The following is a 26153-nucleotide window of genomic DNA, read 5'->3' on the forward strand; positions in this document are numbered from 1 at the left end:
AAAGAATTTTCTGAAGCAGGCACGGGAGGATGAGTGTTTTTTACTTGTGTGGAATTACATCCCTGCATTTGTAAAGTCCCATTTCCCTTAATTCAGTCCTGGAAGATGTGCAGCTGGGGACCCAGTAGAGCTAGAAGCAAAGTCAGTGTCCAGAGTTTCCATTCCATGTTGGAACTGGGTCCGGTTTAGCGTTTGGCTTGTTGCACTCCATTAGTCCATTATGTGTGGGGTCCACATGGCGGTGAGCGATGTGGGCACATGCAGGAGCGCAGGAGCATGAGAGCCCCTGGGAAACCGGGAGTTAAGTGCACCACGCCAAGAGGCGAGAGCGTGAAGCAAGAGAGCAAACTCCTTTGTTTAAGAGTTAAGTATCTCAGCTCTTCCTGCACTTGCAGTGGCCATGCCTACTGCGGCCAATGATCTGTTCCCGGATAGGACTGACAGACAAGTACCTTCCCTGTTTCACCCAGGTTTAACTGGGTATGCATCCAAACTGTAGCTTCCTGGCAAAGCTGCACAAATGACTATAATATTTGGCCTTCCCTTTGCTCCTTTCCAGTTATTAATAACTGGGTTAAATTACAGTGGTATCACTACCAGAATGGTTCATTTTTCATCAGGGATAAACACTGGCACATCTTAATCACCCAACATACATAGTTTACCTTAGGGTTCAGTCTTGGTGTACATTCAATGGGCTTGACAAATGTATAGCAACATATATCTATCAGTATAATATCATGCAGATTATTCATCTCTCATCCCCCACAAATATTTACTTTTCTTGTGATCATATACTACACTTTAATTTCAGGTTTGTTTGTTTGTTTGTTTTTGATAGAATTCTATTTTTTTCTATTTTTTTATTAAGGTATTATATGTGTACATATCTTACCATTGCCCCCCCACCCCACTCCCATATATGTCCTCACCCCCCAGAGTTTTGCGTCCATTGGTTATGTTTATATGACTATTTGGCAACACATTCTAGAAAATATGAAGTCTTTTAGGAAAAAAATTTTAAATAACAGCCTCTATTTATAAAGCTATTTATTACAATTGCCTTTATCCCAACAAAGCAGGAATGTCTGGAGGCTATGGCCATTATTGCGTTTTGTAAGCAGAATGTCTGTCATATAAAGGGCATTTGACAAATGCTGGATTATAATGTAGTGGAATAAGTGCATTCTTTGAAGATAGATACCCTTGGGTTCAAATCTAGTTTCTGGCCCCCATCCACAGTGAGAAATTGGGAATTTATCATGCCTCAGTTGTACAAAATAGGAATGATAAAATCAGCCTCATTAGGATATTGAGGGAGTTAATGAAGATAATTTACATAGCAGAAGCTCTATAATTGGTGATGATTATTATGACTTTCTCAGTTTCTACTTCTCCACCCCCTTCTTTAATAGTTAAGGTAGGTGTTCAGTTCTTTATGTTGTTTTGAAGCTGAGTAATATACTAGTAAGTTTAATAAAGATAAAGCCTAACACTGAATAAATGGTAGGTAAGAACTATAAAGGAAGTATTGAAGAACCCACACAATTTGTTTATTGTGTCCCTTTCTTCTTTAATGCCCACTCCATCCCCACCCTCCTCGTACACACACCCCCACACAGAAATTAACAAACATTGACAGGTGAAAAACAGCAAAACAAAAGATACAATTGTGTTGAATCACCCAAGGTCACCAGAAAGGCTTGGAAATTATTTACATTCTAAATTACACCACCTGGGGCCACTGTGCTCTCTGGAGAGAAACTGGCTAGGGGAGATGTTAAGAGTTCAGCTGTCTCCCAAGAGACTTATCTGCAATGCAGATTTTCCTGAGCTTTTCTTATCTCTTTCTGCCTCCAGAGTAGCCAGCTGCTCTCAGTCCTTCCAGCTGGCCTAACAAGATTTGTAGCGTCCACCACCCAAACATATTTCAGATAGAGATTTTTTTCCTCCCAACTTCTATCAAAACCTCCACCTTGGCCTCCCTTAGTTGTCAGGATGGAGCCTTTTGTAAACTCACTGGATCAGGATCCCAGCACTTTGAAGAGCCTGTGCAAATAGGAAGACAAATACAGAAATAAGCCCTAAAGTGTTCATTATTAATACCCACTACCAATAAAGGTACGTACTCACACTGGGAATCTCTTTTAATGAACTCATGGAACAGGACCTAGCTCTCCTGACAACTGAAAAAGATCCTGAAGACTGAGATTCTTGGAAGAACCATAGTGCATTCTGAGCACTCACTCTGATGGGGTTTTTATAAACGTGAAGAGCTACCTGTGGGGCTTGGTGTCACTTCTCTAAAGTTAACCTTACACTTTGGAAATCCACCACCAAACCTTAAAATGGCTTCATAACTTGCCCTGTTTTCTGGAAGATACTCTGGTGACCGCATCTCTCTGGGAGCCCTTGGAGGGAGGGAGGCTAATGACTCAAGCAGACATCTCAAGTTCAAAAATCGGTGGCTTGACCTGAATGCATTTGCGACAGAAACCGAATAACCTTAAAAATCAAAGAAAGACAAGATGTCCTGAAGGAACTGGCTATGCATAACCATTCTCTCATGCAACTCCAACTAGGAGTTAAACTGCCTTCCCGTGTGGGGACAATAACCGTTGGTTGAATAGCATTCTCTGTTCAAACAGACATGTAGTCAAGAAGTGTCTGGGAAAAATAAGCCCCTTGGTTTATTTAGGGCTAAAGTACAATGTGGAAAATACAATATGGCATGTCTATCTTTCTTTTTTTTTTTTTACTGAACATCTTGCCCATGACAAGTGCTTAAGAAGGCCATGACACTAATCGATAATCAGCAGAGAGAGCTCATCACCTTCAATGTGTCTTTGTAGTTTTTGTCTCATTGGATGTAGAAACTTAAAAGCTGGCCTTAGTACAAACAATTGACTGGATGTACAGGTACGCTATCCTGCCAAATGATGTAGATGTGAGGAACAGGCTCAGAGTGAACATTTAATGGTGCATTTTCAAAGCTTTTCTGCTTTGGTGCGCAGCTCCTTTGGCTCAGTGTTAATAGATATGTGGGAGGAGGGGGAGGAGAGAGCCCCACTCTTTAATCCCTATTTAAGCTCTTCTCATCTCTTTGTATCCTCCACCTTTGGCCACATAAGAGGATAGCCACAGTTTTGCATGTTTATCACAGAATCTCAGTATTTGGAATACATAGAATGCTATAGGAGACCCCTTCTTTTCAGTAAACTGTCCTGATCTTTTCATCAGTGGAACAACCCACGCTTGCTGTTATTGATTTCAACGTTGACCTAACCGTCTAAGGGCTGTGTGTGCTCAGGTGGCAAAAACACAGATTTAGAAAAGTTTGTATAACGTCAAGGTGAAGCCCCAGATGTCCTGCTTTTCTGGCAGAGGAATGTGTACTTGCCTGGGGGGCACGTGTTACACATTCCAGGGAGCTAAGGGTTCTGCTTTGCTGAGCTGTGGCAGGTCCCGTGGCTGCTGGAGGATTTTGTTTTCCATACTGTGTGCATTCACTCAATTACACTAATTTACCTCTGAGGTTCCCTGATCTGTCCAGCATTAAGGCGACGTACCAAAAAGAGGCTGTAGAGAGCGAGCAAGATGCACAGACTTTTAGAATGATTGCATTTGTTTCATCATAGATTCAGTTTAGTATTCCTGGCCGACGCTGAGGTATTCATTCAGTTTGCGCCCAGTGCCCTTGAAACAAGAACACTGTACAAATCCCTCTCTTAATCTGTCCTAATCAAGATGAGCTGCTTTGGGAGTTTGGCCCTTGAGTTAACAAAAATGACTGTCAGACAGGGAGTTCAGCGCTGTATCTACATAATCATAACTTGCAGCAAAAAGATTTCTGCTCCTGATCTTAAGAATCTTACCAATATTCATTTTAATGATACATTTGTTGTCTGGTATAAACATCAGCCACTAAAATATGACTGGAAGTAAGAAAAGGAAGATCTTCCTACATGTGATGGACTATCTTGCTTTGTCTTGGAAGCTTTTTGTAAAGGATTTCACCGTCACCTTGCCTTTGAAGTTTCACCGGAGTGACTTAGAGTAGCAGCCTGCTTCACAGGGATCAGTGGGGATCTTTCCCTATTGTGCAGGCAGGCAGGTCACCCCGTGCACACGAGTCTTGTTTGTGGGGAGAACACGGTTCGGTTCTTTTATTACTTGAAGCAAAAATAACAAATAATTATCCTGCTATAAGAGGAATACTGATAATTATAGCTTGCCAGGCATGTTGTATAAGAAGATAGGAAAGACAAAGTGTTCATGTCAGCCAACCCCAAAACAGAATTCTTCTGCAGACTGAAATACACGCCCACATCTAAAGGCCACCCCACTGAAACCCTAAAAATTTCAAGGCTGAATGAGACTATATGGTTACAGTATATTAGAGAAAGAGAGAGAGAGAGAGAGAGAGAGAGATTCATTTTGTGAACCCAATCTAATCAGATATTAGTTAATTAGAATCTATTAAGTTGGACATATATAGAGAAGCTTCAGGAAAATCTGTACAAATCCCTGCCTTGTTTTGATGACATCATTTTGTGTTTTTTTGTTTTGTTTTGTTTTGTTTTTTGTTAATCCTCACCCAATATTTTTTCATTGATTTTTAGGGAGAGTGGAAGAGAGAGGGAAAGGCACAGAGAGAAACATCAATGTGAGAGAAACACATCAATTGGTTGCCTCCTGCACGAGCCCTAACCAAGGCCCGGGCCAGGGAGGAGCCTTCAATCAAGGTATGTGCCCTTGACCGGAATTGAACCCGGGACCCTTTGGTCTACAGGCCAACACTCTATCTGCTGAGCCAAACCGGTTAGGGCTGATGACATCATTTTGAATGTAATATTTATGACATTTGAAAGTTGAGATCATGCCGTGAGTCATTCGCTTTTGCATCTACTGGTATGAGGCTATCTTTTTGGAGCTGAGTAACTGTATAATTAAATTGCTATTTAAAGGAAGAATAACAACATCAAAAAGTCAAATGTTAACTCAAGTGAGCATGGTAAAGAAGGTCTGATATTTGTATTTTAAGAGGACACCACAGTAAATTTAGAGCATTAATATTAAATATATCATTTGCTGTTGTGTTAATATTGAACTCAAGCAGAAATACTTATTCACCTTGAATGTTTTTTAAGTTTTTTTTTATGATCAGTATAGTAGTAGTATCTGCCAGTTAGTATCCTATATAATAAAAGGCTAATATGCAAATCGACTGAATGTCGGAATGACCGGTCGCTATGATGCGCACTGACCACCAGGGGGCAGACACTCAATGCAGGAGCTGCCCCTTGGTGGTCAGTGCGCTCCCACAGGGCGAGCACCGCTCAGCCATGGCTGGTGAGCACAGCGGCGGTGGCGGGAGCCTCTCCTGCCTCCGTGGCAGCGCTAAGGATGTCCTGTCCGGGAGCTGGCCTAAGTCATCAGTCAGACATCCCCCGAGGGCTCCCAGTCTGCAAGAGGGCGCAGGCTGGGCTGAGGAAATAAGAAAATAATCACAAAACTCATCTACTCACAAATATTTCTTATGTTACACTATACATATCCAAGGTACATTTCCAAGTAGGTGGCATTCTACTTTCAAATAAGAGTTAGGAACTGTATAAACATTATATACAATTTGACATTTACAACAGTTTAAACAATTGAGGGATGTTCTGAATATTTAATTTTTTTTATTCCAGTATCTGAAGAAATATGTGCTTAAATACAGGGAGAAACAACTGTTTCATTGACTAAGATGAATTAGCAAAGTAATAATATAAAATTTTATCCCAGGGTCACTCCATACCTAACAGATTTTGAAATAAGGTAGATTATTCCCCCCCTCCCCCATTGCAAGTCTTCAATGTAATATCATATAGGTGCCTTATACAGTGGTGTGTTCCATCATTGGATCCTAATCAGTCTGGTACCCTTTTACTTTACTGCTTAAACCTATTTATATTTCTAGCTATCGCCTTCTTATTCCCTTTGCTATCTGAAATCCTCTAACATGTCCACTCCACTCATTGCCGCACTTCTTACCTGTCCTACTCTCTTCTTAGCATTTTACTAGATTTCTTTTTCACCCTACCACTTGCTCAAAATGTCTTTTTGAGAGATCTCCTTTGCTAATCTTGTTAAATAATTGAATGGTTGCCTCTTAGCTTTTAAGTTGAATGACTCTCTTTGGTACAGCAATGATGCAATAGAATTAATATTGAAAACTTGATTTTAGTCTTGATCTGCCACCCACAGCTGACTGTGAAACCTCTGACAAGTTATAAAACACCAAAAGACTGACCAAGATTAAATACTGTACACATATGAAAAACGGTATTATTAGTGGCCACGCATCTCTCCTTGAAACCTCTTTTTTATTAGATTCTGCAATACTGACGTGTCCTGTTTTTCGTTATTGCCCTCTCTAGCGTTTCCTCATCCAGCCACCCTACCATTGGCCTAGCCCAAGACACTCGCTTTGCATATGTTTGAGAAGCTCATCCATTTCAATTAAAGATTAATCTTTCTAAAACACAGATGACTTATATCTTACCTAAAACCTCCAAGAAATCCCTGTTACAGTAGCATAAATATATTTTCTTCCAACTAGGATTCCAAGCCCTCTGTCTTATGCCCCAACCTGTATTTCCAGCTCTATCTGCCACAATTCCTTGTGTGCCAAACACTTGGCAGTTTTTATGGACGCATCCTCTGCTACTTCTGTGCTTTTGTTTCTGTTATTTTCTCAGTTTCTTCTTCTGTCTCTCATCCTCTGCTTAAATACTATGCTCTCCTGAATAATTGAAATTTAACATAATCTTTCTTGACCTATACTTTTTCTCCTGTGCTTTTAACCTAAGCTTTGTGCTATAATTAACTGCCATCCCAAATAAGCTCTTGAAGTCAGTGAGAGTATTTCAGGCTATTTTTTTTTTAACAGGGCTAAGTAGACAGGGTATAATTCAGTATCTAATATATAGTAGCAAATGATGAAATAGTCAAAATGAATATTCTGAATTATTTTGTTTCATTATAGGAAGATTTTCTTTTCACTGCTTGGGCCTAAACGTCTTGAAAATTTTAAATTCTAAACAAAGTTAATATTTACCAAATTTATTTAGATTTTAGTATTAACACCATGAATTAATTAACATAACCACTGGGTCATTGATTTTTTTTTTCTTAGTAATAGCTATATAATTCACATACAAAAATTCACCATTTTAAATGGTACAATTCATGGATTTTTAGTTTATTCACAGAGCTATACAACCATCTCCACTATCTAATTTTAGAACATTTTAATCATTCCCCCCCCCCCCGCAAAGAAACCCCATATGCATTAGCAATCACTCTTCATTTTCACCTTATATGAATCACAGACAATCACTAATTTAGTAATACAAGCAAAAATAAAATGTGCAAGCCTTACATTTCTCTTCCAGGACTTAGTTACATTAAGTAAGGTACAACTTGCTGGGCAATGCATATCTGTTTTTCCAAAATTTGTGATAGATAGACTCCGTGGTATTTAAAGTTTGCTGTTACTGGATTCCTTGCTATCCAGTATAGAAATTTGTCTTATTTTCATAGAATAAACAGCTATTTATTAGACTTCTCCTATTCAGTTTTGTAAAGAACTATTCCCAACCCTCCTACAGACTAAGCAATCAAAGCTATTTGAGAAGTAATAAATATTTAAAATATATAAAGGCGATTTCCCCCATTGCACAATAATCATGTTTTAGACCTATAATATCTAAAGAGTATAGAAATAGTTCTCTAAATTGCAAGTGGTTACTATCTATTTCTTGAGCCCAAATGCTTTTAACTTGAGGTTCTTTGGCTCCAAGGCAATATATAAATGGGACCCAGCTTTTGTACAAATAAAGTCAAATCTTCATGGGCATGAATCCAAAGCTTTCATTCAATTTTATAAAGAGTCTATCACAGCCCAGTCGGTGTGGCTCAGTGGTTGAGCGTTGACCTATGAACCAGAAGGTCATGGTTTGATTCTCGGTCGGGCACATGCCCGGGTTGCAGGCTGGGGTGTGCAAGAGGCAGCTGATCAGTGATTCTCATCATTGATGTTTCTATCTCTCTCTCCCTTCCTCTCTGAAATCAATAAAAATTATATATATTAAAAAATAAAAGCTTATCACACACACAAAAGAGCTAAAGACCAGGTTTTCTGAGAAGAGAAACTATCATAAATTACTAGGAAAAAAATACTTGGGTTTATTTTGTATCACTTATGGAGGTTTAAGCGCATACAATTAAAACAACAACATTTAAACTAACAGTTACCACTAAGCTAAGATCTTATAAACCATATTCTTTTTAAAAAACTAACATAGTGACAGACAAAATGATCAGGGTTACACCAATAGGATTAATTATATATTATATAGCAGTTATTTGTCAAACTGTGATCCTCAGATTACCGTCTAAGGATTCATATGGAGTGCTTGTGAGGAGGTAGATTCCCGGACCCACTCCAGACCTCTGCAGTCAGAATCCCTGGATTGGAACCCAGGACTCTGAATTTTTAACCAGGAGCCCAGATGGTAGTGATGTCGCCCATGTCTGGAAAGTGCTTATAGAACATAATAAATGGAAACGCTCTTGAATGTTTTTGGCAAACCTTCCCTACCCGATTCATTGAGTTGTATAACAATAACAGTACCATGTGACAAACACTGAATATTTGTCAAACTCCTTGTAAGAAGCTTTCTTTAACTTATCTCTAGCCCTTCAAATTGTTCTTTAAGAAAGTAGATATTATGATCTATAATTTATGGATGAAGAAATTAGGGCCCAATGAAATTGAATAACTTGCTACACAGAGGTCTGGTTGGCTCCAAAGTCTGTCCTCTCTGTTGAGCAGCTTCTTACTCTAACCACTTCACTGGTTCCCACTGTAAGAAACATTTTTTTATATGAGTCTAACAGCCCTAGTCAGCACCCATCACAATCCATGGTCATCAACACAATAACAGATTTATAATGAACAAAGTATAACACATGAGCCTCTCTTGCTAAGCACAGCTGTCTGACACTTTTCTAAAAGAAGCTTCCAGAGGTAACACTTTACAGGCAGGAATGGTGTGACCATGAGAAAATTGCTTCCAGTTGTTATAATTTAACAAGCAGAGAATATAAGGAAAACCAAAAAGGGACCTTAAAACCAGTCTGTACCATTATCCCTCCCTCCGCCCCTCAAAAAAAGGGAAAAGGGAAAAAACGTCAAAGAGAAAACATCTCTGTGTAACCTACAAAGGACCTAGAAGATAGGTCTGTTGGGCTTTTTTAAAACATGAGTTTTGGTAAGAATTTTGCCTAACAATGATGGCTCTGAAATGTGTGCCATAGCACTCGAATTAAGCTTCATTTCATTCAGTACTTTCCCTGGGCACCGACAATGAAATTATTCAATTTAAAAATATCCTGACAAACATCTCTGCTTTATAGACTTTTACTTGAAAAGAGATCAAACCTTTTGCCAATATAGTAAGTATAACATAAACTATTCCTGAAAATTTGAGAGTGATAATAAAACAGATTTCATAGTTATTACTATCGTTGTATTTAAAAAAAATAAGTTTGCATTTCAGTTATGTATGAAGTCTTCAGATTAAGAAATTTAACTGGACTTTTAAGGAGGCTTAATTACAATAATGATTTCTTTTAAAATATCTTCACAGATTTTTTTTTGAGGAAAAGGATCTTAATTATTAATTATTTAAGAGAAAATGACTATTCATTTGTATGATGCTCAAAACCAATTCTCTGGGAAATTGGAAGCCAGAAATTTCCCATGGGTCTGTTGTGGCTGAGCTTCTCAGCTGGCGTATAATGGCTATTCCTTGTGGTCCCACTGGAAACTGTCTTTTCAGTAGGCAGCTATATAGCAAATAATTTGTTAAGTGAATGAGCTATTACTGGACATTTATAATTACACTGAAACTTTAGAGACGATTAGATGATGCTACACAGGATCAATACTGTGTTTGAGAACATGGTGAAGAATGAATGTTAGATGTCTTTTGTGATGATAGTGCATGGGCTTCTTTAAGGCATAAAAAAATCACATTAGAACAAGTTTCAAAGGGAGTTTTATTTAAGGACAGAGAAGCTTATAACTTTCTTCTGAAGTTAAAGGTTCTTATCTTTTGTTCTAGCAGCAGTTATATGTGTGTGTGTTTTTTAAAATGAATAATTTAATAGAAATCGGTATTCCAGATTTTAGTGTTAAAGTTGTATCGGGATCTCATGAAGCCAATATACTTTATTATGATGGCTTTCAGTCAGTTTCTGAGGCGATTGCTAAAATTAACTTCTATTAGACCAGGGCCTCATCATCCCACCGCCAACCCCAGGTAGTCACTAGGAGATCTCCAAAGAACCAGTGAGAGTAGGTTAAGGGCTTGAAGCAGAGTTGCTGTGCACAGGGGAAATCTATGCAGTCCCTGCGAACTAGGTAGAGCCCCCAAAAACATGAGGCAAAGAGAAAGTCAGAAATGGCTTTCAGTCTTGTATTTTAAACTATTTTTTTCTCCTCTTTTCTTTAGCTGCATGAGTTTGCTTTTAGCTGAATGAGTCTGTTTGGCATTGCATTAAAAAATAGGATAGCCCGGCTGGAGTGGTTCAGTGGTTGAGCGTCGACCTATGAGCCAGGAGGTCAGGGCACATGCTCGGGTTGCGGGCTCAATCCTCAGTAGGGGGCATGGAGGAGGCAGCCAATCAATGATTCTCTCTCATTATTGATGTTTGCATCTCTTGCTCCCTCTCCCTTCCCCTCTGACATCAATAGAAATATCTTTTAAAAAAATAGGTTAGATGTGCAATAGAAACTAAAATCATAAATAAATTAAGTAAAGCAAAACAAAAGCACTGTGCTGCGGGATCTGTACTCCCTCACTAAGAAGGTACTTCTAAATCCTTAAAGTGGAAGCCCCTGCCAACGGTGAAGTGATGCCAGTCACTCAATGGAGGAGGCACACACAGAGCAGGCTGTTGGCCCTCATTGCTGGGAGATCCCAGAGAGATGGGGGCAGTCCTGGGAGTGAGGGAGAGTAGCCCCATGTGTGCAGTTAGATCACTCTAAGACCCCAAATGGGACTTTCTGTAATGTAACTACTGGGAGCCACACACACAAAATAATACATTTTTAAGTCGCAGTAATTGTTTAAACACTGTTCATTGGCCCAGAGTAGCTCTAAAAACCATTCTCCGGGTATGAGGGTGAAACCCTACCTCTGAAGCAAACATCTGTGCCTGCAAATACCAAAGGTGGCTGACTAGTCCCAGGGGAGGCCAGGGGAGGCCGGAGGAACCCAAGCAAGGCGACAGCCCTCACATGCCTTTGGAACAACAGTAATTAGAGCAGCTGGAATATTTGCAACTTCATTGGCTTACTTGCTGTTTGTTTGGGGGTTTTGTTGTTGTTGTTGTCTTGTTATTGTTTTTTAGTTTAGATTTTAATCTCATTTTCATGTGGTTTTTGTATAAATCAGGCACAATGTGGCCTGATTATAGACCTGAAGTGGCTACTAGGAGCTTTAGATAAAGGCCTTTTGGGACCTGCACTGCTGGCTCCTGTCCCTTGCTCCCTGGGCCCCTCCTGCGCTGATTTCTGCACTCCTCCCTCCTCCATTCCCACTGTCTGTGTGCTTAAATTGAAGCCAATTAAATAAAGCATAATAATAGAGTACCATTCTGAAAAGAGCACAAAGAAGGGGAATTGCATGGCCACCGTGGCTACTGACAGAATAATAGAAGCAAGGGAAAACATTTTAAAGGGCTCCCCAGCAGACATCTGCCTCCTCCTTTGCCTCCTATTGATACTTTGGAGGCAAGCTTTTTCTTTTCTTCTTTCTTCTTTCTTTTCTTTTTTTTTTTTTTTTGTCACCAGTATCTCTCTATGCCAAGTCCTCCCCTTTGGTTTGATGGAATCTTAATGATACATCCTTGTGTGTCTTAATATTTCTAAGCTACTAATGGGAGAATTATTGGATTATGTATGCATGAATATTGTTATGGAATTCCCAGAACACCTGGGAGCATTAAAATAGTGGATCCAGATATATTTCAAGGCTAGAGTTTACTTTGATATATCCTCTCAGCCAGCAAGTAATACTCTCCCTCAACTAAGAAATCGTCACTTCTTAAAATGGGTCACTTATGGCAATTTCATTGGTAATAAAGTGCTGGCTGCCACTATTAAGAAGATAACTTGGGGAGGAACAGATATATTTCAAATTAGCCTTAAGAAGGGGGAGGGGTGGGTGTTAGCTCAGTCCTCACTGCCCTAATTAAGTTATCACTTGTTGCCTCTTGAACAATATGCAGCAAAAGATGAAGGACCTGAATCAGCTGGAGATCACCCTTAATTGTAAACTCTTCCCCAGTGAGTTGATGAAATCCTTCTGCTTCTAGAGCCTTCAGCTCTTTGGGCTAAAAGTAGATTTGCTAGAATTTCATTTTTCCGGTCAGATGACTGCAGCACAGCATGTATTTCCCCCTCTCTGATGGAGTCCTCTTTTCTGTGTGCTCGCCTTTTCAAATTCTCCAGCAGACAGGAATGTCATCCTCACAGAGTGTGGGCGCTCAGGCAGAGAACATCACCCATCGGGTGAATTCTAACTTCTTTAGACCACAGCTGGAATTTGAGTGCTCACATTGACCTCAAAAATAGCCTGGTGCTCTGTCACCCCGGTTCAGCTAAATGCCTTCTCCATGAAATCTCTGTATTCCCTGCAGGTTGACAGATGGTGCCCAGCAGGTGAACTTGGGGCTATGAGCGAACAAGATGCTTTCTTTCTCGGGCACAATCCTTCTCAAAGACATCCCATGTCCTAAGAACTTTGCTTAGCTGCTAAGCAAAACTGAAGGGAAGAGTCGAAGCTAAAAAACCATGCATTGGCATGAACTTTGCTGAAGTTAATACATAGTCTCTTCACAAGGGTATAGAGTAGTGCCCCATGGTGAAGAAACACAATTTGAAGGCTGACATTGACATACCACGATTTTCCACAATTGTCAAAGCACTTTTCTACAGATGATGTTATTTCATTATGCAGTACTCTGTAAGGGAAATCTCACTAATAATCTCCATTTTCCTAGTGATAATACTGAAGATGCAAAAAGTTGGAAGGTCTGCCCAATAGTTTACAGCCGCGGAGGGAGGGAGGACGAGCGGGTGGGCGGGCCTCTGGGGCACGGGATGCTGGTGTCATTGCAGGCCAGGCTGAGGGACCCCCCGCCCTGTGCACTAATTTCGTGCACCAGGCCTCTAGTTCATTTATAAACTAAAATATACATTTATTTATATTTCTATATTTTTTAAAATAGGTTTTTATTGATTTCAGAGAAAGGAAGGGAGAGAGAGATAAAAACATCAATGATGTGAAAATCATTGATTGATCAGCTGCCTCCTGCCCCCCCCCCCCCCATCTCCCCTACTGGGGATCCAGCCCACAAACCAGGCATATGTCCTGACCTAGACTGTGACCTCCTGGTTCATGGGTCAATGCTCAAAAGCTGAGCCACACCGGCTGGGCTATATTTATATGTTCTCAGAGTCAGAATGTATTAACAATTTAGCAAAATAAGATTTTAACTGATATCACCGAGTATTATTTCTTTTCAACTCTTTTAGAAAAGTGAGCATTTAAGCACGACCCGAATGTACTACTGGACATATCATGCCTCTCACTCTTGCAATCGAGATTTTTATTGTTCAACAAATCTCTATTTACCCTACCTCTCTCTCCATCCCTTGCATTTAGGCAGAGCCATATGGTTAGTTGAGCCCAGTGGGCTGTGAGAGGAGGTGATGGGTGTCGCCTCTGTGTTAAAGCATTTGAGAGCCAGTGCACAGCTCTTGGGTGTCTCCCTCCTGCTGCAGTAATCCGGAAGCCCCGAGTTGAGCCACAAGAAGACTAGATCCCAATTGCTGGGTCACTGCATGGGAGAAAGAAAGGTGGGCTGGAGAATTACCCTGCTCATATCAGGATTTGTATGAGCAGGACATAAGCCTTTTTTATATAAAGACTCTGAGGCGTAAACCTGACTTTTCTGGCTAATTCAATCCTTTATCTTTCACCTATTTGTATCCTTCTTTACTGCCTTGAACTATATTGAGATGCTTTGAACAAGGCTGGATTATTTGTGCTAAATCGGCTTAACGCAGTCTGCTAGTCCTTGGCAAGAGCCTGAAGTAGCAGGTTTGGGGATGAAATGGGAAAACTCAATCTTGCCTAGATTCTCTGGACAACTTGAGATCATATGTTTTGAATAGGGCTTTTGTTAAGTGTCCTTATTTCTTTCAAATGTATATTTTGAAGCATGTTTCCTTGGCCAGAAACATAATGTTCTCCTTAAAAGAAACCCCAAGAAAGAAATACCTCTTTTCAACTGTCAGTGGTTTTGCCTCATGGTGACTTTCAGCTACTAATAAATAAGTAGTGATCATGAGCTGCTTCTAAACCTATTGTGGAATAGAAATGGTTTAGCAGCATGTTCGACTAGATGATTTTATGTTGGCCACTGCTCTAGTTAAGATTGCTTGCGTGGTGGATATTTTCCCGAGTATCAGCAATTCCGTTCTCATCAGTTGAAGTCTCGTTGTTCTGGACAAGTGCCCTGAAGTACAGGAACTGTTCAAAGCCTCGCAGAGCAGATTGATAGAGGATGTAGAGAACAACGTTATTTTGTTTATTTGAGAGTTCATCAAGTAGGCTAATGCTATCCAATGAGGTTATGTTTAGCTCTTCAGAATCCCAGCAACTTCAAGCATCTGTTTAGCTTATCTGACAAAGTCTATCAAAACATGAAAAATAACCAAATGTTTCAAAGGTTAATGAAAAGTATATCCTGTCCCTATCAATCTAGGGAAGATTTTGTCTTGACTTTGTTGCTTAATTAATTAAACAAAAAACATACGTTAGCAATATTTTCTTCACAAGATTCTAAAATAAATGTATCCTTTTAACTTCAATGCCATAGGCATCACATAACTTGCAATTAAATATGCCAACATCCAAACATGTATTATGTGCAACCTAATTTCATCATATACACACCTTATTTATCTGAGTAAGCAGCTAATAAAACTGATCATATATAGATAAACAAGTGTTTATCTTGGGTTCCTTATTGACTGATTTATTCCAGGAGTTGGTGATGCCACTGTGCATCCTATTCTCTATCATGTGTAGGCTAACCCTTAAATATAGTTGTTAACCACTGGACTTTGTCAGGTGTTATCAGTCATGATTGTCAACAATGTTTGGACCCAGCTCTAAGAGGTTCTGGAAGGTGACACAGCAGACCTGATAGAAAAATGGAGTAGAGAACAGAGGCAGAACTACAGCTGAGTCAACTTCGATGTGTTCAAGAAGCTGGATATGCTGAAAAATAAATGTGCTTAGTATTTCTAGAAAATTAAAAGTTGCCGTCCTTGAAATACCACTTCTCAGAGGAGTCACAAAGCCTTTATGCTTGAAACGTTGAAGACCTAAAATCAACCCTAAGAGTTATAAAGAATTGGTGTATTGCTGAAAGGTTAGCCACTTTCTAGCTGTGTCATGCTGGGAAGGGCACTTAAAGTCTTGGCCTCAGTTTTCTCATCTGTTAACTGGGTATAACAATAGTTGCCTGTCTTAGAAGGTGATAGTGAGGATTAAATGAGCTAATATATAGATGAAGTGCTGCAAATAGTTTCAGGCACATAATAAATGCTGTGTACATTTGTTAACATTGTTTCAGGGATGCTATAATTACTCTATATAATGTAACAAATACTAAAACTGTGCCAAAGAATGCTCTCAATGAAAACTGTGTTAAAGTAAGTTAATCCTTTTTATATGGGATAAAAATATTACTTATAACTGCACTGTATTAATTTAAGATGACGATTCAGTTTCATGTGCCTGATGAAATAGGCCATAAGTGCTTTTTAAAAATAAATCCCAGATGGCATTTATCTCTTTATCATAAAATAAAGTCTAGAAAAATAGATTGTCATTTTAATTTTATAACAAACAAAGACACACAAAAATCAGGATGATGGATAAATGGGCCATTGTTGTTATGACTAAATGGGTACCCTTTATTTTTTAACCATCTTCTCATTCTTTGCCCAATAATTTCTAAATTCTGTTGGAATGAAACTCGCTTTTAAGTGTTTAAGGCTGCAGTTTTACTTTCATTTATATATAACTATTGAGTTAATATTGAGAAGACTGTGAAAGACAGGATGTTATTTTTAAATATTGTTTTAATATTGCTCAAATGATGAACGTGTTCTTTGATAATAGGTGTCGCTGAATGTTTGCTGTAAAGGGCCAGATAGTCAATAGTTGGGGTCATACATAAACATATAAAGGGCCGTAGAGTCTCTGTCACAACTACTCACTCTGGCAGCGCAGCAGTAAGGCAGCCACAGGCAACAGGAGAACGAGAGACGTGGTTTGTGTGCCAATGAACTGTATTTAGAGAAACAGGCAGCAGGAAGATGGATCTAATCTATGGTCCATTGTTTGCTGACCCCTGTTCTATAGATTTTCTTTCTTTTTTTCCTTCTTAATTTTACTAGGGTAAATGATACATGCACACAATATGTAATCTGTACTTGCACACTCATATACATGGGTGAATGTGGACTTGAAAATCATGAAGATGAAGTACAAAAAATATGCATATTAAGGAATTTAAGGAAAATAAGGAATTTAAAGAGGATATAAAGCATGACATTTTATTCAGCATTCATTGATTACGTTCCCGAAGATTCTTTTTATGAGAACAAGGTCCACCATTTTATTAGTTTTAAAAGATTTAACTTGCTTTTAATCAAAACTATTCTTAAAATTATTTAGTCTCCAGTTATTGTATATTATGTTACATAAATATATGTCATATGTACATTTATAAATATATGATGTCATTTAAAAATATATTCCAAATTTGAGGACCACTGAACTGGAGTAAATGGAAAAAACAAAAGCAGAAAAAACAAACTGAAAAAAAACTTTGTTCAGAGGTCTGGGTGGTCACATTTTTTTTTTCTAAACTAGCTATCAAATTATTTGAAGAAACTGAGAATTCCACTGTTTCTTTGTGCCTACAGAATATTTTTTTTAAAAAACGTTAAGCCTTTCTACCTTTAATATGCATTAACAGACTTGTTCTCCACTGCACATCATGTGTGATTGCTTACAGATGAAATGAGACAATTACATGTAAAAGCACTTAATAGAGGACCTGGGCTAGTCAGTGTTTGTTATTTTTTCATCGAACCTTGCTCTGCTCATATCCATATACACATTGTTCTCAGAAAGGTCATGGAGAAGAACAGAGCCACCTGCTTCTTGTCTTTTCAAGTTTACATTTCCTACTGGAAGAAGAATCAATAGCTATCAAAATCTCATTTTGAGTCTTAGGGCTCATTCTTGTAAAGCAACATCTTTCCTGAGGATATGATGGGGTCCACCCTACCAGGGGTGAAATCATACAGGCCCTGACAGAAACACATGGAGATATATCGATTTAGACTCCTATTGTAAGACAGCAGGACTTCAAACTGGGCCTCAACTCTGCCCCTTGATTTAAGGACAATTATGTATGTATGGTTGGCCCTTGGTTGCCTTCTCTGTAGATAAAGATGATTACACCTGAATGGCTTATGAGGGACAAAACAAGCCCAGTGCTTTCTAGTAATTGGTTTTTTTCTAGGCACCACATTAGTAGGAAGTATTCTGTATTGTTCTAGTGGAATTTCTAAGCAGAAGTAATAATCCAGAATGACTTTTAGGATTCTGTATGTCAAAATAAGTTTAGTACCTTTAGAGAAAATTTAATTCATTGTTAAGGAAAAAAAAAGTCCTCTTCATCCTATGCTAGGGAGAGTCAATACAAACTGGGCAGGAGGCCCAGTCCTTTAAAGCTAACTGGATATAATTAACAATCTACCAGGATGAATACATTCTCTTGGGAGAGAATACAAGTGCCTACAATTTATTAGCTGAAAACAATTCAAACTTTATTTTTCCTTGGATATAATATATATGTAGCTTCACGGGAGTGAAGCTGAAAGGCAAGAAAAAGTTTGCAACAATTAGCATTTTCACTGCTCTATTCCAAACCCCTGAAAGAGTGCCTAGTAAATACTCAATGTTATGACTATAAAGAACCACCCTGAAATTTATCTCTTGGTCTCTTAATTACCCAGTATAAAAAGAGAAAGACACAAGTTGAATTTGGTGTTTACTTACATGATGTAATTAATGTAACATGGATCAGAGAGTAAATTCTTAATTTTCTAAATTTTTTTTTTACAGAAAGAAGCCAGAACCTATTATTAACCCTTTGAGAACACAACGTAACAATCTTTACCATTTTACTACGTCCTTGAATAGGTAAGCCTCATCACAATTGTGAAAAATAACTGTTAACAATATATTTTTAAATATCTTTTTTAAATGAATATAAGTTCATTTTGATAAGGGAGAAATACACACGAATTCTACAGTTAATACAGTTAGGATCATCAAAACAGCACTTAATGTTTTGAATGATTTAATAGTAAACAGATGAAAAGATCTTTTTCTGAACTAAGCCTCACTTCTATGACTACCAATAACAGTAGTGTTTTCTCAACATTTACTATGTGCCAGACTTGGTCCTATATGACTTACTTTGCATAACTTAAATCAGTTATTCCTTACAACATACAACCCCGTGAGTAAATAACAGGGATCATCCCCATTTTACAAACTAGGGGCATGAGACAGAGAGGAGGCAGGCAGCTATAATTCACCCAAAGTGGTGTACATGGGTCTGGGAGCAGCAGACACTGGAAAGAACACCACCCCCAGCTGCTATTGTAGGAGGAGTTTCATGTTGTGATAGAAAAGTCTAGCAATCAGGTCCACCTATGGTTTGAGTTTGTTCTATCTGAATTTATAGAAGAAAAAATATATAATGCACTTACTGAAAAAGCCATAGTAGGCAAACATTTATTTTAGGTTTGTATTTGTTACTTTATAATTGTTGCATGAATAAATAACGAAATGCATACACTTAGTTCAGTTTACAAGCAGAAGTAATATTTTTCTTTACTTTAGATCTTTCTTTAAACTCAAAATTCCTATAATAAAAGGAGAATAATCTTACAGAAAGAATACAAATGAATGATTTTTTATTCTAGGAAATGAATAATGCATTTTAATCTAATTTCTTTTTATTAGAGGTACTGAATATCCCATCTTAAATTGGTCACAGCAATATATGCTGTACTGCTTTTATTTCTTCATTATTTTATTTTTAATCAAGAAAAATTACAAAATTTTCAAAGAGAAATATAGAAAATTTATAATAAATTACCTAAGTATAAGTCCCATGGATTAAGCCAATGCTAACAGTCAGCTTTGTTCAAATCTTTTTTAAATTTATAATTTCATTATAGTCGATAAACCCTATTATATTAGTTTCAGTTATGCAACATAGTGATAAGACAGTTATATACCTTATGGAGTGATCACCACATATGATGTTCAAATCTTTTCTAAAGGAATAAACCATCACAGAAGAACAAAAACGCACCCTGCTCCCTTTCCTTTCTTCCTGAAAGGTGCACAATCTTGAAGATGATGGAACCTTCTCTTTGTCTGTTCGATACTTGAATGACATGTGCATGAAACAATATGCCATATGATTGTTTACATTTTAAGAGTTTACATAAATGGCATCTTACTCTAGATATTCTTTTGCAGCTTGCCTTCACCTAACATTATATTGAGAGCTCCATCCATTTTGATACAGAAGGATCTGGTTGACTCATTCTGTCAGCAAGTTGATTCATTTTAATGTTTCAATCATCTGGTGCTTAGTAGTAATTTAATATTACTTTTAAGTGACTTTGAGCATTTTGAAGATGGTTTAAGCATGGCTATCAAAGCATGTTCAGGAATCCAAAGTTCTTAATACATGACGCCATGACAGTTGGGTTTATGTTTCTTTCTTTTTTCTCATTAGAAAAGCCCCCCTTTTTATCAGCTATAATGATCTTGCTAACTCATGGGACTCATGATTCACTGACTTTGTCATAACACAATAACTGAAATATGGTTTATTTCCCCATAGATGAAATGCTGACTATTCCTAAAACAAAATACTACCTTTGAAATTAAAAGATACTTAAAAGAAAAAGTCTTTTTTGCCCCATGTTAATAGCTTATATTATTTTCAAAAATCATGGTAGAAATAACCTTTTTTTAAAAAAATGATTTTTTTCCTAATTTCCTCAAACACACTTCATTCTAGAATTTGTTTAAGGTAAAATAAATGTCAATAAACAGTAGTAAGATTTATAGATATAGAATCTTTCATATATCTATAGGGGAGAAAGAAGAGATAAACTAACCTTTGCTGGGCAAATATGAGTAAGTGCAAGATATTATGTAAGCCTCACAGGTCAGAAGTGCATGGCAATTTTGCAGATGAGGAAGTTGAGGCCCAAATATGTCTGGTAAGTTGCTCAAAATCAGATGGTAATTGCAGAGCCTGAAGTCAAACTCATTGTTCTCAGACTCCAAAGTTACAAAGCTGACCAGAAAAGGATTGGGAGCACCTAACCTATTTGACACAAAACCATCAGTTTAACTCATTCCACTAAAACTTATTTGGATCCTTTTATGTAAGTTGAGAAGGGTGATGTTAGAAAAACAAAGAAGACACAATATCTACCTACGGTGAGAAAACAGGTCATTGGGAAGAGCAGTGATTCATTCCGTGATACCATATATGTTACTATTTCATTAGATACCTCTCTATTTTGCTTTGTTATCTTGACATTGTTTAACTTTGCAATCATCGAACCGTGCCAATTAGATTAAATTGAATGGGATAACAGGAATGAAAATGCTTTATAAAAGTTTTTGTAGTCATTTGCTAATATTACTAATTATTCTGTAAAATTTAGAATTAAAAATTTCAAACCTAATACATTTAACTCTAAATGTAAAAGTTGATATATCACCATCTCTTGGACACAAAAGCCCCCTGTAAACATTACAGAGTAGTAAACAGCCCTGACAATTGGTTTCATTCCACCGTCCATTAGAGACATATTATTTAACTTGCTTAAGCCTCATAGCACCAAGATCATGCCTGTCCAGAATTTGCTGTTTCTCATTATCTCTGCCTATATCGTTGGAATTTACTCTCTCACCTTGACTCCTGCAGTAGCCTCCTGTGCTCAACCTTTCTGACCACTCATCTGTTGGTCATTTAGTGTGGCCTTTAATAGATCTTAATCCATTGATAGGACTCTTGTTCACAATTCACCAGTGGCTGCCCATAACAGTCAGAATAATTCCCACACTCATACTGTGATCCAGAAAGATGCTATATAACCCATCTTCTACCTCCCTGACATCATCTCAACATTCTCTCCTCCCACTGAGAGGAGAGACTATGTGACGTTCTGAGCTGTGTCTAGAGTAGTGTCTTTAACTTGGTGGACCCTCACTTGTTGAAGGACTGAATGAGTATGCAAGGGTTACTATAGAAGGAACTCAGGACACAATATCTTGAATGCACATCAGTGATGGTTGTTGCCCTTTTGAAGGTTCCTTCAGTTTGTCTTAATGGAGTGCAACAATTCTGAAATGCTAAGAAGCTTTCATGGATGTTTTTGACACATAATTTTATAGCAGTATGACAAAACTTTATTCTACTAATATGTAATCTTGAATCTTAATAGTACCAAAAACACAGAAACAGATCCGGGACAAATTAGAACGAGAAAACCATTTTAAAAGAACAAAAATTATTTATTTTATTATTCCATGCAGGTCTTTTATCTATACAACAAGATTTGGTACATCCTGACATTGCTTACAGGTTGCTTTATTTTCAGAATAGATTTCTATTTTTCATCATTTATAGATGGTGAAGTCTAGCCTTTAGACAATTTTCTATAAAATAGGATGGTTGTTTTATTTTTCCAATATTCCTTAGGAGCAGCACTGGATGAGTGTTTACTTTGTTGAGAACATTTGGCAAGAGAAAGACAAACAGTAGGAGCACAGTACCCCAATGACTAAGGAAAAGAGAAAGAAAATGTATTGTCACCATGCTCTCCGAAAATAAGTACCTTGATTTGTGCTGATTACTGTCTCATCAGCATTCAGCTCTGGTCCATGGCACTCTATGTGAACAATTTTAAAGGCACATTAAACATTCTAAAAATAGATTCAATTGGTAAATTAGGATGTCAGACAGTCCCTTTATGAAAGCCTATCCTAATCTGTCCTGTCAGCCCGCAGGCATATCCAGACCTCAGACTATTCTGGCTCCTGGGGAGCAAGAACATATTCCAGGGGTGAGGTCTGAAGAGGGGTGTCTCATGGTTAACTAGAGACAGAAAGAGGAGAATTGCCCAAATACTCCAGCAGGAGTTAAAATAACAATAACAGTCCTCCTACTTAACAGGCTGACTCAGAAGCACATTCTACTGACTTTTCGGCAGTTCCGAGCAGATTGTTTGGGCTGCAATTCTGCAGGCAGAGGTGGGCACCACCTGCTGCAAAGGCTGTAGTTCTTGTTAGGAGGGTGCTGTTAGTAAGTCTTGCCTTTTAACAGTTTGGCCAAATGGAGATGGGAAAAGACAAAAATTGGGTGCTGATGAGTGCTACGTTGTTCTAATACTTAGAATAACAGAATGGTGGTCTAGGTATGGATATTATGCATTTAGTTCTTTTACTGGCCATGAGTATAAATCACTTACTGTGGAGGTCTTGTAAGTTAAATCTCGCTGGATGTTTGCCTTCAGAAAATTCTGTACACCAGTTGTGGCAGCCTTATCTCAGTCAATTGGGAAAGGCCTGGAAGCCAATAGAAGTGTGGTTTTTGCTTAAGTAGAAGGAGAAAAATTATTATGTGGTTACTGAATTACCTCATACTCGAAGGGTTCCCTCAGCTCAGCCTCCCGTACATTTACCTGTACCCTTCAGTGGCCTTGGGTGAGTATGCTTTATCCTGATTCTTATAACCTGACTCTCCTGCATGCTGGCATCATATGGTTTTTCATATACATCAGATCATTTACTCGTGCTACTTAAAATTTTCCTGTAGTACAAAGGTCTGAACTCATTAAACAGGGCTCCAAACAACCATTTCTAGACCACCTCAAATCCCTCCCACTTATTCAACTGCCTTTCCTTCATTCTGAAGGAATTCAAATGTCATTTCTTCTATGAAGCTCTCTTCTCAAGCCCTCAAATGGTATTAATTGTGCCTTTGGGGGAGAAGGGGCTTTCATCATCTTTTAAACATCCCTAGATGACCAAAAAATCATCTTGGTGTATAATTATTTTCACCTCTGCCTTTGTCCTCAGCTCTGTGAAGTTCTCAGAGGCAAAAGTTCTGTCTTTTCTATATTTGTGCCTCCAGAGCCATGTTATTAGATTTGAAAGAAAAATAATATTTTTAAAAATGTTAATAGTTAATAACAATAATAAATGAGTAGATATGATTAAAAGTGTAAGTGGTAAATAAATGAGGGACCGAGGAGGTGAAAAAGAAATTAACAGTAGCCCTATGCAGCATATTTACAAAATAGGTTTTATGGTGGTGGCTTTATTTTTATTATATTTTTGTCATTTCTTTTGCATGTGTGGTTGTTTCTTTGTTTTGGATAGGGAAAAAAGACTATGTTTATACTCAGAAAGTAAGGGAAGGAAGAAGCTGACACTGTGAGACTACAAAGGGATATTTAAGGAAAAGAAGCTTTGGAGCAGGCAGGAAATGATATGCTAAAGAGCAAATAGAGAGACTAATATTAATAAAAATGAGGGCCACCTATTCCTCTAAAGAAAAGTGAAGACAAGGAGGGAAGTTGAAGAGGGTTTAGGGAGATTGGAAGTAGACCCTTGTATAAAGGCTTCAGTTTCTATCATCTCAAGAAAAACAGAGCTCACACTTTGTCCTTGCCAAACATCAGACTGTCAGATTCTCTGAAAATGATTGAAGTCTGTGTTGACCACAAAACAGGTATTATATTACAAGAGGAACAACCTGAGGGCTGGGCCATCTTTGCTCCATCCATACCAGACCAAAAAGGGGGCATGAAGAGTGTGATTTAAGAGGAGCACAGGAAATGATCTTTCCTCTTTGCCACCTCACTTTCCCCACTCCAACACCACTTGCTCACTGCTGTCAGGATGTGCTGTGCAGGCTGTTCATTGGGGATAGTTATTTAAATTTGTTTTATTTAACCCTATTACTTCTATTAGTCTCATCCTTTTTTAAAAATGTCATTATACTTTTCTTCAAACCAAGTATATAAGTTAGGGTTGGCTAGCTGTTAAAACAAATAGATCCAGAAATGCGTTGAAACTTTATTTCTGGCTCATTGAACCATCTGGGTGAGTGTGTGGGTTGGGAGGCTGTCTGCCCTCTTCATAGTCCATCAGGAATCCCAAATTCTTCCATTTGTGGCTTTACTTTGTCATTTTCTTCATCCAGCTAGTAGAAAGGCAAAGAGCAAAGAGAAGCACATGGGAGTTGTAGAGAGCCAAACCTAGAAGCGGACATATCATTCTGTTCACATTCCATTGGTTGGAGCTGAGCCACATGAGCACACCCAAGGGCACTCCTGCTATGTGCTCAGGAAGAAGGTGAAAGAGATTTTGGCAAACTGCTAGCAGTCTCTGTTATACCAAGGCAACAACCTGTCTACAGAATTAATATATTTGAACATTTGGATCAAATAGTTCCAGCCCTGGTAGAGTAGATACCAATCACACCATAGAGATAGAACTGTGAATTATAATTTCAGTGTCATATCAAAATAGTGAATGTATTTGATACATCTGTTTAACCAAAGTTAATTCTTACAGTAGGACTCAAATAAGGTATTTTTAAAACCCTTCTTATAGAAATATGCATTATGTCCAAAAGGATAATAAAAAAAATTATAGTGCCTAGTACTGCTTACTTTTCTTCAATAACTTATTGCTAAATCAATCAATCAATCAATCAGTAGATGTAGAAAGCTTCAATAGGAAAAAATAAGTATTTGTACTTTCATGAATTTCCAAAATTCATCATAAAAAGACACGAATTAGGATGGTCTAAATTCATTTTGGACTGAAGGATGTGCCCTTTTAAAGAAAAATAGCATGCAAAGGTAAAATAATGAGCAAAGATTTTGAAAAAAAAATGTGATGTGTTGATGAACTTACGAATATTCATCTATAGGCCTCACATCGTATTTTGTATTTGCTCTCTCTGTGCTGTTTGTTCAGATGGTGGTGACATTGCTATTTTCTGGAAGGTAGCAGTGCATCTGATTGTTCTACATGTATAGCATATTGTGTCAGTGTTGAGTCAAAGCCATGCCACCAGCTAAATCTTCTACAAAATCAACTCTGCTGCTAAATAAATGTCACCGTTTCAGTTTCCTGTGACTGCAGAACGCTTGTTTTTTGTGTGAAAATACTGCATTGCAGTGAGTGTATGATCAACTGGTTTTTCCTTGAAGGTTTAAAACTCCTTTCTTTTTGAGAGTAAGTAGCAATTTAATCAAGTTTTCATGGCATCCAAGAGCATTTTAAAATGAATGTACCCCAATAAAACTGGCCTCTTTTGCAAGTATATACGAAAAGGCAGTTATATGCGTCAGCCTGTGGGAACAGAATGAAGGGTGATGGGAAAAAATCCACCACGGCTGAACCTGGAGGCTGAGACCTTAAAGCGTCTCTGTCAGATCTTTCTTCCTGAGAAGTATAATGACTTACTTGAACTTGCCAATTCCTGCGATTAATTTTTACTCTTTTTTTCCTCACCCACCCCCTGCACTTTTTTGTAATGAATTTCAAGGACTCCAGTCATACCGTGTGCACAGTAATTACTACAGAAGGCAGTTTGATTCTGAGACAGCTGAGTCTCTGTAAGAGAAATTTAGAATTTACTAAAGCACATACTTTCGTGAGGGGGTGCCAAGGCTTGAGTCATTTAAAAGCATTTTGAATGGGCTCTAGGAAAGATCCAGTAGTAACCAATCCTGAGTAAAAAGCAGAGGGCAAAACAATCAAAAAGACCCTTTTCCAAGACGAACTGCCGTGGTACCAGCAAGTTCTTGCTACAGG

General features: G+C 38.0%; 1 protein-coding gene across 6 annotated transcripts in view; it reads left to right on the forward strand.

Moving 5' to 3' along the window:
• Positions 1-26153, forward strand: part of MAP2 (microtubule associated protein 2) — a 227656-nt gene that overhangs the window by 130841 nt on the left and 70662 nt on the right. For all 6 annotated transcript variants that reach the window (XM_079782259.1, XM_079782254.1, XM_079782257.1 and 3 more), the window contains one exon: positions 18339-18416. The gene's annotated coding sequence lies outside the window, so the exon portion shown is untranslated. The remainder of the gene's footprint in view (positions 1-18338; positions 18417-26153) is intronic.

This window comes from Cnephaeus nilssonii, assembly GCF_951640355.1.
Source record: "Cnephaeus nilssonii genome assembly, chromosome: 10".
NCBI classification, from domain to species: domain Eukaryota; kingdom Metazoa; phylum Chordata; class Mammalia; order Chiroptera; family Vespertilionidae; genus Cnephaeus; species Cnephaeus nilssonii.